A 786-nucleotide genomic window follows, 5' to 3' on the forward strand; every position below is an offset into this window, starting at 1 on the left:
GACTTTGCTGTCAAGTCTGGTAATGCGGCTGAAGGATTGGCGATCTTCTGGGATGACAGCCGATTTAGGTGAGGATGAGACCGATTTTGGCTACGATGCACAGTTCTTGATTTTTTTATTTTATTTTTCAAGAGGTTTTGCTAGAGGGAACTGTAACTGCTAAGGTCTTATCGTCCCGAAAACGAATAGAGAAGGAAGACAGGATGGGAAAAATTCAGCCATTCCGAGAGTGAACGTTATCCGTTCAGGATGAGGTCCGTGGGAATCGAACCCGCGACCTAGCGTTTACAACGCAGACCAAGCTATTGCCATAATAAATAAAGTTGAATTGAATTGAATATTGTGATGGAAATCTGACTCCACTGTATTTTCAACCTCTGTCTGTATCTAGACTCAGGTTTTAATGAAAATGTCTCTGTTTCAGGTTCGTCCAGTCATCACGATACTTGTTAGGTGAGGAGCTGGCACTCAATCACTCCTATCATAGCGACCTAGTCAGTCAAATCAAAGCCAACGAGCGTTTATACACACGACTCAGTGAGCGCAATACTACTCTGCAGACTGTGGTACTGGAACCTTTGAATGTGAACAGCAAGAGGTGAGTGGTCATTTTATTTTGTAGCAAGTGCTTAGGTATTTATAATAACTCGATTCAATCTCAGTGGTGTAATGGTAAGCATGGTGGACGTTGAATCTGGAGGTTTCTTGGTTCGAGCCCAAGTTGTCATAAAATTTAGCGTATTAGATATACATACGTTTGGAAAGACATTTGTGACAAGCATTTAT

At 41.7% G+C, this 786-nt stretch overlaps 1 long non-coding RNA gene across 1 annotated transcript; it reads left to right on the forward strand.

The window, feature by feature from the left end:
• On the forward strand, positions 1 to 555 carry LOC113473238. Its single transcript, XR_003395269.1, has 2 exons — positions 1 to 68; positions 425 to 555. It is a non-coding gene; the product is annotated as an uncharacterized LOC113473238 (long non-coding RNA).
• The last annotated feature ends 231 nt before the right edge of the window (positions 556 to 786 follow it).

The sequence above is a fragment of the Diaphorina citri genome, unplaced genomic scaffold (genome assembly GCF_000475195.1).
Source record: "Diaphorina citri unplaced genomic scaffold, Diaci psyllid genome assembly version 1.1 scaffold20349, whole genome shotgun sequence".
NCBI lineage: Eukaryota > Metazoa > Arthropoda > Insecta > Hemiptera > Psyllidae > Diaphorina > Diaphorina citri.